This window comes from Hibiscus syriacus, unplaced genomic scaffold, assembly GCF_006381635.1.
Source record: "Hibiscus syriacus cultivar Baekdansim isolate YM2019G1 unplaced genomic scaffold, ASM638163v2 tig00110328_pilon, whole genome shotgun sequence".
NCBI classification, from domain to species: Eukaryota; Viridiplantae; Streptophyta; class Magnoliopsida; order Malvales; family Malvaceae; genus Hibiscus; species Hibiscus syriacus.
Genome location: NW_024062685.1, coordinates 7,826,439 through 7,840,524, shown reverse-complemented (window position 1 = coordinate 7,840,524; position 14,086 = coordinate 7,826,439).

Sequence of the window (14,086 nt, the reverse complement as noted above, 5' to 3'; positions counted from 1 at the left end):
GTTTCTTTAAACCATGACTAGCGATCTACCAGAGACTATACAACGTCGTGATGAAGAGATATGGTTTGATTTTCCACCGGCGTATACGTGTTTTGGGCAGGAGGAGTTTTGCTTAATCACCGGTCTACGCTTCGGACACGATGATGTAGGTCGGTACACTAGACATATTACCCGCCTATCATGGTTATCTCGGGTTTTCCCTGAGCTGTCAATGGAGAAGACGAATTTACACGTGGAAGACTTGACGAGATTATTGAATAAGAAAGATGGTTTTACTCGGATGGATGACGTCGATGTTGTCCGAGTATGCCTTCTAATACTTTTGCATGCCAGCTTTTTAGGTAGAGAGGCCAAATAACCTATTCTTAATGATCTAATTAAATTGGTAGAGGACATAAATGCATGGAACCTGTTTCCATGGGGTTCGTATCTATGGAAAGCTACATGGAATAAGTTGTCGTCTGCCTTTGATGATCGAAAAAGTTTGCGTGGCGATGGTTCCAAATACACTTTGTCAGGCTTTATTTGGGCCTTTAAGGTAAGAATTTTTATATAATGTTTCTAAAATTATAATTAATTATTTAACAATTACTAATGTTTGTTATTATATTGTTTGTAGATTTGGATATTTGAGGCCTTTCCCGCCATGCAGACATATGCATTAAAAACTTCTAATGATATTCCTATGGCTATTTCCTGGAAGAGGAAATAGACCTTGCAGCAATGGGAAGATTTACTACCGTATACGACAATAAATAATGTAAGTTAACACAAATACTACATATGTTATAAACAAGTTATTACTAGTATACGTTTAACTTTGTTTGAGCTTTTATATTGTTAGGAGGCCAACACTCCATTACAGAGGCTGACACCCACGGAAGCTGAGCTTGCCACTGATTGGTGGCAAGCTAGTAAGCATTTTTTTGATGGCACGGATGATGAGCAGCCTCCACTTCAAGAGCCATCACCTCACCCAGAGCCATCACCTGATCGATCCGACTATACACCTCCACAACGAGAGCCATCACCTATTTTGTCACATCATCGAGCCTCTTCTCCACCATCACCTCATGATAGGCGACCGGCAAAGATGCTACGACGTTTATCTCCCTGTTCTCCACCTCCACCTCCACGGGATGAGTTAGGGGAGTTACGTGATGAGGTCAATGCCTTGCGTGAGGAGGTTGGTACTTTACGCGATGACAATGGTGCATGGCGTGTTGAGGTGTCTACTTTACGTGGTGAGGTAGCCGCTCTACGTGAGATGGTAGCATCGTTGCAGAATGAGGTTCATACTCTAGCAACGAGGTAAGTTTAATATTTTCATATTAACTTGATGATAAATTTACTCGTAATTTCACTTAGATTAACCATTTCACTTAGATTGCTTAGTAAATTCATTCGGTTGCTGCCAATACTGCTAAACTGTTTATTCTTTAACCCTGTGAAGTTAGTATTTGTTTTGGTTGTCTTTTGGTGAAGTAATGCAATCCATTCAAGTTTCAATTTGCAGAAGAAGAATAGTTTACTTTCGCAACGCGAAAATGACTATCGCAACGCGAAAATGACTATCGCAACGCGAATTTGACTATCACAACGAAAGAATCGTAATGCGAAATGAAAATCGCATTGTGATTCTCTCGTTGCGATAGTCAATTCGCGTTGCGATAGTCATTTTCGAGTTGCGAAAGTAAACTATTCTTCCTCTGCAAATTGAAACTTAAATGGATTGCTTAGTAAATTCATTCGGTTGCTGTCAATACCGCTAAACTGTTTATTTTTTAACCCTGTGAAGTTAGTATTTGTTTTTGGTTATCTTTTGGTTGAAGTAATGCAATCCATTCAAGTTTCAATTTGCAGAAGAAGAATAGTTTACTTTCGCAACGCGAAAATGACTATCGCAACGCGAATTTGACTATCGCAACGAAAGAATCGCAATGCAAAATGAAAATCGCATTGCGATTCTCTCGTTGCGATAGTCACATTCGTGTTGCGATAGTCATTTTCGCATTGCGATAGTCATTTTCGCGTTGCGAAAGTAAACTATTCTTCTTCTACAAATTGAAACTTGAATGGATTGCTTAGTAAATTCATTCGGTTGCTGCCAATACTGCTAAACTGTTTATTCTTCTTCAGATTATATTCTTCTTCTGCAAATTGAAACTTGAATGAATTGCATTACTTCAACCAAAAGACAAAGACAAATACTAACTTCACAGTGTTGAAAATTTAAGTTTCAAGAATAAACTACTACTCTTTATGTTGTCATTGAACCTGCACTAAATCTATATATTGTCCTTTTAAATGTTTATATAAGTGATTACTTCTGGAATGTTATCTGATGCATTTTGTGAACAATGATAGAATAATGACTTGGGTGAATACCATGCAAGTTTGAAATATATTTGTCTTTGTTTTCACTGTTTAATATCATGTCTGTTTATTTACTGATTTATGTATTAATTTATTTTTAGCGGCCCGCTAAGGTGGATGCACGTGCCATTACGTCTCCGTTCACCCCAATAGTGCGAAGAATCTGTAAGAAAAAGCCCGACTCACCTGTCATCGTTCAAGAGGCCTCCCCTATCGTTCAAGAGACCCCTATCATCCCTCAAGAGTCCCCTCCCACCATTCAAGAGGCCACTGTAATCGTTGAAGAGGTCCCTCCTAATATTCTAGAGCTCGATTCACACGGTGTAATATATCGAATTATTGAGAAACCCCCTCACGTGCCGGACATGATGGATGACTGTTGGCTTTTATATAAGTTACCGGCCAGTACCATTCCGGCAGATGAAGTGGAGAGGAAACAACTACCGGAAACAATTATGGATAATACCCTTTGGGCTAAGACCGCAGTTGATTTTTATCTACATGAGCGGAGCCAAGGGTTTTATGCTGACATATACAAACTCAACGATGATATGCATTTGTTAGTTGAACGATCTTGGTGGGGTGTGTTATTAGGGGTTGAAGACAATGGCTATTTCGATGGGGGGTAAGTCTTATATTTCTTCTTATATTTCATTTTGAATAATTTTTTTTTATATTTATGTAATTCACTAATATATGTCTTTTTTTGTAAAACATCATATTGATGCATGGGTGTCACGTCTTCTAATAGTAAGGAAATTGAAGAAAAATAAAAACAAATACGCGATATACAATTATGCCGACGTCTTTTCACGTAGTTCACTTGAAGAATCAACGACAAGAATCATATGTGTTGGCTAATGGACAAGCTAAACTTTATCATCCATGGTGGGAGGTCGATAAGGTTAGTATTTATTTGTTTAAATATTTTAAAGGTGTTCATAAATAAGTGCGCAATTTGAATTATTACATTTAGATGCAGGTGTTTATTCCTGTTTTGGAACGTACTCATTGGCTTCTCGCCGAGCTTCATCTCACATCCCTAAAGACAATAGTATATGACAGCATGATAAATTACATATCATTGTCTGATTTGAGAGATATTATTAAGGGATTGAGCTCTCATTTGACTAAATTCTTGGATGCAATTAATTATTGGACTTATTCTGGAAACAAGAAGCCAAAGAAGTTCAATGTTACAGTTATCAGAGACGAGACCACGCCACAAAAAACGCCGGAAGCCAGAGGGGATTGTGGTCCTCTCGTATGCATGTGCTTTGAGCATTTGACGATAGGAAGTACACAGTTTCTACCTCCCACCGATAGAGATAGAGGTGCAGTAGGCTTGTGGTTTCGGCATTTTATGGCTAGAGGGATATATGCGAGACGTTGCTTACCTGCATCCACGTTATGAAAGTGTCCATAAACAATTTGTAAGTCAAATACAAGTGTTGTTAAGTACCTAGAATTTAATAATAATTTGTGGTTTGTTGGTTTTAGATGTGTAGAAAGTGTTATTTGAGCAAATGTTTGGTTTCTGCAGGTTAATCCTGAAGTGAGCTGCGTGAAATTGATGTATGGGTGCATAAACAACTGTCTGGGGTACACTTTTTTTGATTGTTTAATTGATTCTTAAAAGTCTGATTTGTTTAATTGATGAGGAAAATAAGAATTATTATCATTTTTTGCTTGTTTAATTGATTTATAAAAATTGATTTGTAAAAGTTGATTTGTTTAATATTGATGTGTAAATAATTCTTATTTGTACGTGTTTAATTGATTGAAATGTAAAAGTTGATTTGTTGATTTCAATCTGCATCATATTAAAGGCAAAAGACCTGTTGGAGGTACACTTTCGCAACGCTAAACTCAAAATCGCAATGCGAAAGACAAAATCGCAACGCGAAAGTCAATTCGCGTTGCGATAGTCTAATACGCTTTGCGATTTTCTCGTTACGATAGTCAAATACCCGTTGCGATAATCAAATTCGCGTTGCGATAGTCAAATTCGCGTTGCGATAGTCATATTCGTGTTGCAATAGTCAAATTCGCGTTGCGATTTTTGAGTTGCGATAATCAAATTCGCGTTGCGATAGTCAAATTCGCGTTGCAATATTCAAATGAATGTGTAATAAGTGATAACAACTGAACATATCATAGCAATGTTCAAACTCAAGTTACTAATACATGCCTAACTGAAAATGTTAAAAGTTTACACATAAAATACACATAATAGTCAAATTCGCGTTGCGATATTCAAATGAATGTGTAATAAGTGATAACAACTGAACATATCATAGCAATGTTCAAACTCAAGTTACTAATACATGCATAACTGAAAATGTTAAAAGTTTACACATAATACAACGTTTGCATTTAAAAATCACCTAAGTTAATAGTCCCAAAAGGTGAAGCCGGTTGTGATTGGGATTTGATTTTGATTGCGATTTGATTGCCTTTTTCTTGACACCATATGAGCTTTGGATTTTGATGAGGATCCATATTTTGGTAGAGGAAAAGATGATTGTGATGGCACTGGTGATCCACATGTCAACCTTGTATGACCATTTTCCTTGCACCGACTACATGTCGATCTCTTCTTCTCTTCACCCTTAGACGGTTTACGACCGTGACTTTTTGGTCGGCCAGGTAGCCTTCTGTAACATCCTCAATACCGGGTTAGTGATCAAATCGTAAAGTTTCATAATTTGATGACTAAAATAGAAGAATGAAATAGCTCTATGATTATTGGATGCATATGATGAAGGTTATTTGTAATTGTTAAAGGAAATAAAGGGTAAAATGGTCATTTGATCATTTAAGGAATTATACACGTGGGAAGAGAGCTATCTGGAAGCTTTCTTCTTCTTGCTTTCTCTTCTTCACGTGGGGCTAGCTTCAAAAGGTAAGTTCTTTGTTTGTAAATGAATGTTGATTTTAAGGTTGGGTTTTGATTATTAGATGATAACTAAGCTTAAGGAAAGCTTAAATCATCTTAAAAACAAATGATGGAGAGGTTATGAGGGATTAAAGATTTGGAGTTTTTATATGAAACTTTGGAAAAGAATTGATAAGTAGAATTTGAAGTTAAATTTGACTTGTCAATGGTTAAATTAAGAAGTAGGAAGTGTTAGAATTGGAATTAGAACACATTGAAAATTTGGTATGATTTTTGAATCTTATATGGAAGATAGAATTTTGAGTTTAAAGAAGTGATTATGGAGTAGAAATGAGTTTAAGTATGTGTATGAAAGTTAGGAATATTAAAGGGAATGAAGTTTGATGTGTTGAGCTGAAAATGAAGGATTTTCGAGCTCAAAATATGATTTCTGGGCAAGGGGAATCGGTACCCATTCAAGGGGAACCGATACCCCTTCAAACGAACAAGAATTTTCAGTATGTCTTGAGGGAATCGATACCCCCATGGTAGGGAACCGATTCCCCCTAAAGAAAAATGTTAATATTGGTTTAATAAGTTCGTTTAAGTTGCTAGTATTCAAGTACAAGGTGTAGGTATCTAATGATTACCTCGAAATGTACATTTATGTAGATTCTACGCATAAAGAATTCCGGAACGTTTGGCAAGTAAGATCGATCAAGGGGAAAGATAAGAGATTGGAATTGACTAGTGAGGCCAGGTGAGTGCATATTAATTAGTTTATGGTGCTAAATGGAAACAAGACTTGCGACAAGTCTATTTCCTCTGTTAGAATGCATGAATATATGATTATACGTATATGAATGACATGAATTGTATGTATGCATGATTATATGTGTTAACATGCTTTTGAATGTAATGTTATGAGAAGTATGTGCTATGTAATGTATATATGAACATATGTGAAACTGAACTATGTGACTGCATGATAAATATGAGCCATATGACATGATATATGTGAACATGAGAAAACAAAGTATAAGATATGAACTATGTGATCCTATGAGAATATGAAAAGAAGCTATGTGACTACAAGTATATGTTATGAGATAAGATCTATGTGATTGCATGCAACATATGATATTAGATATATGTTACATACATGTGGTATGTGACAGAAAAGAAGGAACATGTGGTTATGAGATCAATGATTACACGTACATGTGATACGTGACTGAAAGAAAAGATATGTGGTTACAAGAGAAAGAATATGAATAAGTAATGTGAACTGTTAAAATGATAATGCCCATGTTATGTGATATGAGAGCTAGGGGTATAGTTGGCATGCCAAGGGTCGAGGGTTACCTATGTTCTTCGGAACATATGGACTGTTTACCTATGTTCTTCGGAACATATGGACTGTTTACCTATGTCCTTCGGGACATATGGACTGATTACCTAGGTTCTTCGGAATCTATGGACTGGTCCTTCGGGACATTATCGAGCTGTGGTGACAGCATATGTGTGCACAACCTCAATGTACTCGCATACCTTAAGTTCTCACTAGTGTACATGGGCTAATAAAGTGATTAAACAATCATACTGAATGTGATATGTATACGATGGGTTTATAAGTGGTTTGAAATGTGTTACGTGAACCATATGATGTGTGTGTATAGTGTTTGATTGAAAATGTTAACAATAAAAGTATGTGATTACATGATAAACTGTTAATGATGAATTATGTGTCTGTATGTATTTACTGTAATTAATCTGATATGATTTTATGATACGAAGAATGCATGGAATTGCTATAACATGATAGAAAAGAACATGCATGTATCGATATGTTTTAAAGGCATATAAGTCGTTATGCCTCACTAAGTCTTCGACTTAGCGTGTGATTGTTTCACACGTAGGTTTCGAGAAGAGTAAAGAGTGATGCGGAGCAAGACAGGTCAGTTTCCTTACCAAAAGATCAGATCAGAAATATTTGACAAAGTATGTATTTGTTTATGTATAAAGTGTTGGCATGTAATAAGTCATTAAGTACGAGCACTCTGATAAAGTCTGTATTTTGTTCTAAATAAAGTTTTAAATTTCCCGGGATTTTTCTTAAGAGTCAAGGTTTGAAAAGTCAATGTGACACTTCGGACTCGTATCCGGGTCGGATACGGGTTGGGGGTGTTACATTTAATGGTATCAGAGCTAAGGTTTAGCCGATTCTCGGCATAAACCGAAGTCAAAAGTGTCATAAAAAGTGTACATGCCAACATAGATTGAAAAATTTCTGATCTGATAGTGTAAGGAATACGTTGTTTTGCTAATAGAATAAGAATAGTTTAATACAGTAGAAATCCGATCGTGATAATTTCAAAGTAAGTGAAAGGTGATATTCCTGATTGTGATAGCTATTCACTTGCCCTGGCCAGGCAGGATGAAGAGCGGACACCTCAGGAAATGCCTAGTAAGATCAAAAGTTGATTTCAGAAAGCTGAAATCATATCTGAATAATGATAGAAAGTTTTCATCGTTTGGAATCGGAAAAACGATATAGAGTTATTATGTGGATAAGATAGAATATGGTGAACGGGTGTCACCATAAGAATGTTAAAAGATCTAACGACGTGATGAGTACGTATAGAAGAACTCAAGGATAAGTGCATCAGTGACAAGTGTATAAGATGTATAAAGTCAGAGCTTATGAGTTTGAAACGAAGTGATAGTATTGCGCATAAACAAGAGTATGTTTATGATAAGGGTTTGCAGTTTAGATGGAAAGAGTTAGCGTTGGCTAACCAGAGTATGTGATAAAAATGTACTGGATTATAAGATTATAAGATATTGTCAGGATATGATAACCAGATCTGCAATGGATCTGGATATAGTTGCATATTTGGATTATAGAATGTGGTATAGTAAAGGAAAAGGAAGTAAGAATTTGTATATTTAAGTAAAGCTGAGGATTGATAAGAAGAGTTTGAGAATGCGTATATCAATGATCAGATTATAAGACACAGGAAGTCCGAATGTTGAGTTTGAGCAAAAGAAATTTCAGGATGTATGAGAATTGAGGTGAATTGATAAATGAGTAAGCAAATGTTGAGATAATTTAGATTGGAAAGAATGTATATGATTGGTATAAGAGGGCTTGTGCCCTAGACTGAACCAAAGTTATTATCTAGCTGTCAGAGTAAAGGTACTAGAGTTATAAGATTGGAGGAAAGATAAAGTTGAGTTAATTGATTATGATATGAATTTGAATATAATTGTATATTCTGAGAAGATAGCTATGATGTAGAAACAGAGATAAGTATTTGCATAGAACCTTCAGGAAGGAAAATACAAGTATAAGAAATGATAAAGAATGAAGTTATGTATAAGAAAAAGGGTTATCAGAGTAATGAGGATGCAATGAAGATTGATACATAAAGATGAGTATAAGTGATAAGACAAGAGTATGTGAATATGAAAGGGGATTGATTTAAAAGAATCAGATACGATAAGTATGGAAGTACAGAGGACAGTTTTGATATAGAGTGATGAGATGAAGGTTACTGTCAACGTGATGAGTGATATTATATGGAATTTTAGAAAGGTCAAAGGAAAAATGCATAATCGAATGAGAGAAAAGACAACAATGGATTGGTATTACTGGTTATTGCTTATATGATAAACAACAGAAGATGAAGGTATAAACGAAAAAGATAGTCGAAAAACTAAGGGATTGAAAAGTAAGTTTCTGATGATGACAAGAAAGAATAAGTCAGGGAAGCAACATAAGAACATTAGAAGATATGTTCCTATTAAGATGTGCAGTGAAAATTCGAGGACGAATTTTCTTATAAGGAGGGGAGATTTGTAACATCCTCAATACCGGGTTAGTGATCAAATCGTAAAGTTTCATAATTTGATGACTAAAATAGAAGAATGAAATAGCTCTATGATTATTGGATGCATATGATGAAGATTATTTTGTAATTGTTAAAGGAAATAAAGGGTAAATGGTCATTTGATCATTTAAGGAATTATATACGTGGGAAGAGAGCTATCTGGAAGCTTTCTTCTTCTTGCTTTCTCTTCTTCACGTGGGGCTAGCTTCAAAAGGTAAGTTCTTTGTTTGTAAATGAATTGTTGATTTTAAGGTTGGGTTTTGATTATTAGATGATAACTAAGCTTAAGGAAAGCTTAAATCATCTTAAAAACAAATGATGGAGAGGTTATGAGGGATTAAAGATTGGAGTTTTATATGAAACTTTGGAAAAGAATTGATAAGTAGAATTTGAAGTTAAATTTGACTTGTCAATGGTTAAATTAAGAAGTAGGAAGTGTTAGAATTGGAATTAGAACACATTGAAAATTTGGTATGATTTTGAATCTTATATGGAAGATAGAATTTTGAGTTTAAAGAAGTGATTATGGAGTAGAAATGAGTTTAAGTATGTGTATGAAAGTTAGGAATATTAAAGGGAATGAAGTTTGATGTGTTGAGCTGAAAATGAAGGATTTTCGAGCTCAAAATATGATTTCTGGGCAAGGGGAATCGGTACCCATTCAAGGGGAACCGATACCCCTTCAAACGAACAAGAATTTTCAGTATGTCTTGAGGGAATCGATACCCCCATGGTAGGGAACCGATTCCCCCTAAAGAAAAATGTTAATATTGGTTTAATAAGTTCGTTTAAGTTGCTAGTATTCAAGTACAAGGTGTAGGTATCTAATGATTACCTCGAAATGTACATTTATGTAGATTCTACGCATAAAGAATTCCGGAAGTTTGGCAAGTAAGATCGATCAAGGGGAAAGATAAGAGATTGGAATTGACTAGTGAGGCCAGGTGAGTGCATATTAATTAGTTTATGGTGCTAAATGGAAACAAGACTTGCGACAAGTCTATTTCCTCTGTTAGAATGCATGAATATATGATTATACGTATATGAATGACATGAATTGTATGTATGCATGATTATGTGTTAACATGCTTTTGAATGTAATGTTATGAGAAGTATGTGCTATGTAATGTATATATATGAACATATGTGAAACTGAACTATGTGACTGCATGATAAAGATATGAGCCATATGACATGATATATGTGAACATGAGAAAACAAAGTATAAGATATGAACTATGTGATCTATGAGAATATGAAAAGAAGCTATGTGACTACAAGTATATGTTATGAGATAAGATCTATGTGATTGCATGCAACATATGATATTAGATATATGTTTACACATACATGTGGTATGTGACAGAAAAGAAGGAACATGTGGTTATGAGATCAATGATTACGTACATGTGATACGTGACTGAAAAGAAAGATATGTGGTTACAAGAGAAAGAATATGAATAAGTAATGTGAACTGTTATAAATGATATGCCCATGTTATGTGATATGAGAGCTAGGGGTATAGTTGGCAGCCAAGGGTCGAGGGTTACCTATGTTCTTCGGAACATATGGACTGTTTACCTATGTTCTTCGGAACATATGGACTGTTACCTATGTCTTCGGGACATATGGACTGATTACCTAGGTTCTTCGGAATCTATGGACTGGTCCTTCGGGACATTTATCGAGCTGTGGTGACAGCATATGTGTGCACAACCTCAATGTACTCGCATACCTTAAGTTCTCACTAGTGTACATGGGCTAATAAAGTGATTAAACAATCATACTGAATGTGATATGTATACGATGGGTTTATAAGTGGTTTGAAATGTGTTACGTGAACCATATGATGTTGTGTGTGTATAGTGTTTGATTGAAAATGTTAACAATAAAAGTATGTGATTACATGATAAACTGTTAATGATGAATTATGTGTCTGTATGTATTTACTGTAATTAATCTGATATGATTTTATATGATACGAAGAATGCATGGAATTGCTATAACATGATAGAAAAGAACATGCATGTATCGATATATGTTTTAAAGTGCATTATAAGTCGTTATGCCTCACTAAGTCTTCGACTTAGCGTGTGATTGTTTCACACGTAGGTTTCGAGAAGAGTAAAGAGTGATGCGGAGCAAGACAGGTCAGTTTCCTTACCAAAAGATAAAATCAGAAATATTTGACAAAGTATGTATTTGTTTATGTATAAAGTGTTGGCATGTAATAAGTCATTAAGTACGAGCACTCTGATAAAGTCTGTATTTTGTTCTAAATAAAGTTTTAAATTTCCCGGGATTTTTCTTAAGAGTCAAGGTTTGAAAAGTCAATGTGACACTTCGGACTCGTATCCGGGTCGGATACGGGTTGGGGGTGTTACACCTTCTGTCCATGGCTGGTGGTAAAACTGTTTGTAAGTCATCTGATATGTCCCACTCAGAAGGATGTGGAATAAGGTAGATAATCTCGGCATAAGTCTGTCGATATACTTCTGTAGTGTAGGAATCCATAGAGTATGCGCTTGAATCATCTTGGTTTAGATGAAGATCAACTTTTATAACATGCCCACACAAATAACCAGATGTTTGCCATTTCATACAACTACACGTCTTTGCATTTAGATCGACAAGCCCATTTAAGTTATTATCCAGTACTTCAAACAAAGTGTTTGAACATGGTTCAACTCTCCATGACGTTGACTTCACAAAAACGTTTCGTTATCTTTTTTCAGTCCATGGTGTAACACGATGTTCCAATGTTCCTATAAATTTAAATAAATAATATTTAGTAAAATATATGATAAGTTACGAATTTAAAGAAATAATACCTGCATGGTTTCTTTTCTTGTAGTACCACTGTTGAATAGAGGCTCGAAAAAACTCCATTAACATAGTAATGGGTAATTTCCGGGAATGATGACTTAGAGCGTTGATTGATTCTGCACTATTAGACGTCATGAAATCATATCTTGCTCCAAGTTGATGTACTCTTGACCATCTTTCAAACCCGACATCTTCTAGTATTTGAGCACACTGAGGCAAAACACGTCTTAAACAATTTATATGCTTATTAAAATCCACTTCCCGATAAGCTTTTACAGCCTTCCAGTATGTCTATTTGTGATTTTTTATACCAGCAGACCTTGATTTTAGATTTCTATATAAATGAACACCACAAAGTCCATGAAAAACATCTGGGAAACACCTTCTAACAGCATTGTCAATTGAGTTTGCCCTATCAGATATGATTGTCAAATTGCTAATAGGACCTATGCAATCCCTAAGATGCCCCATAAACCATGTCCATGAATCAGAGGTTTCAGATTTGCCAACCCTGTAAGCTATTGGCAGTATCCCATTGTTAGCATCCATGGTTACTGCTAATAAGTTTACTCCAAGGTATCGACCTTTTAAATGTGCTCCGTCAACTATAATAACTGGGCGCATGCAAGTAATAAACGAACGAATCTACAAAATCATATACACAAGAAATATAATCATTTAAATGTGAAATGCATGTAACTAACAAAAATGAGTCAACAAAATTATATTGATTTACTAACCGCAGCACCAATGGCGATAAACAACAACTCAAAGCGTCCATCTCAATCTGTTTTGATATGAGTTACCGATCCAGGATTTTTCATCTTTAAATTGTGACAATAAGCCGACAGTTGGGCAAACGATGCTTCTGGCGACCCCCTCAACAATTCCAAAGCATAACATTTGGCTCTCCAAGCTTGAGAATATGAGATACTAATCTTGAACCGAGTATTCATGTCAGTCATAATTTCATGTCCCCGATATACCCTGCCATTCAAAAACATTAACTCAGCCAGAAAACCACCCAACACCTTTTTGTTTGCCTGTCTATGGTGAGGAAAAACTTGGGTTCTTGAACATGTATGTTTATCAATAAAAGTCTTAACTTGAAACATTTCGCAATCTTTTATCCTCTTTGCAATCATACGCCACGTACAATTTTTGTCAATCATACACCTTGTTTCGAAACGATCTTTGCTTGATTTGTTAACTTTTAGTTGATAGTCATCTTCCATACATTTCATATACAAAGCTATCTTCAAGTCTTCCTTTGTATCAAAACAATCATCTTTCTTGATACGAATAATTTTTGTGTAACAATTAACTGTTATTTTTACCAACTCTTCTTCCGGTATCTGAAGTAATTCTAGCATATTCCAGTTATATTCCCGTGGCATTTTCTTCGGGGACTTTTCTTCGGGGATTTCTTATTCTTCTTATTCTTCTTCAGGGTTATATGAATTACATAATGGATGTTCAACATGTTCATTCACAGTCATAACTTCCTCCTCATTATCATCAACAACATCTTCCTCGGTAACGGTTGTTTCATCATCAAAATTCGGGTATTGACCAATATCAAAATCATTACACGTAGGGTCTGTTTCTTCTTCTGAAACATCATCAAAATCCGAGTATTGACCAAGATCAAAGTCAGGGTATTGACCAAGATCAAATTTCGAATACCTACTAGTACTCACACTTTTTTCTGTTGGCTCATCATCGTCTAACTGGTTAATACGAAAACCGGAATTTGGTGCTGAAAGTTGATTGGGATTTGGATTAGGGAAATGTTGTGGGTTTTGAGATTGTGTTTGGTATTGGAAATGTGGTGAAACAAAATTTTCTTGGTGATGAAATTGTTGTGGAACCATTAAATTTTGAGCACCATAAACTGGGGTTGAAAAACTTAGTTGATTACTACCCGCTACTGACCCAACTTCAATACTTCTAGGTTCAACAATATACAATGTAACATCATCTTGCGAAACACTAATGTAAGCAATGAATCGTTCAACATCTTCATTGTCGGTTAACAAATAAACTTTACCTTTTCTCTGATAAGATAGCCTAAATCCACTTTAGGGCTCTAAATTCAATTTATTTGCAACAC